We start from the raw sequence: 242 nt of genomic DNA, 5'->3' as shown, positions 1-242 counted from the left end.
ATGAAACAATCTGAAATCACTTCTTTTACTCCATCGCATTCAGGATACCTTCTAGTCTGTGAGATTAAGTTGTCACTATTTCTAAAGCGAGCACCAGGTACTGATCCCCATCGGTCGACATAGAGGGATTATCTATTTAAAAGAATTATGTGTATATAATAAAGAAAATCCGAGCCTGTTTTAAGGAAGTGCGGAGGTGGTTTGTCGAGCAGAATTTGCGGAGGTGGTTTGTAGAGCAGAAT

This window comes from Penaeus monodon, chromosome 19, assembly GCF_015228065.2.
Source record: "Penaeus monodon isolate SGIC_2016 chromosome 19, NSTDA_Pmon_1, whole genome shotgun sequence".
Lineage (NCBI taxonomy): Eukaryota > Metazoa > Arthropoda > Malacostraca > Decapoda > Penaeidae > Penaeus > Penaeus monodon.
This window is presented reverse-complemented; position numbering follows the sequence as displayed.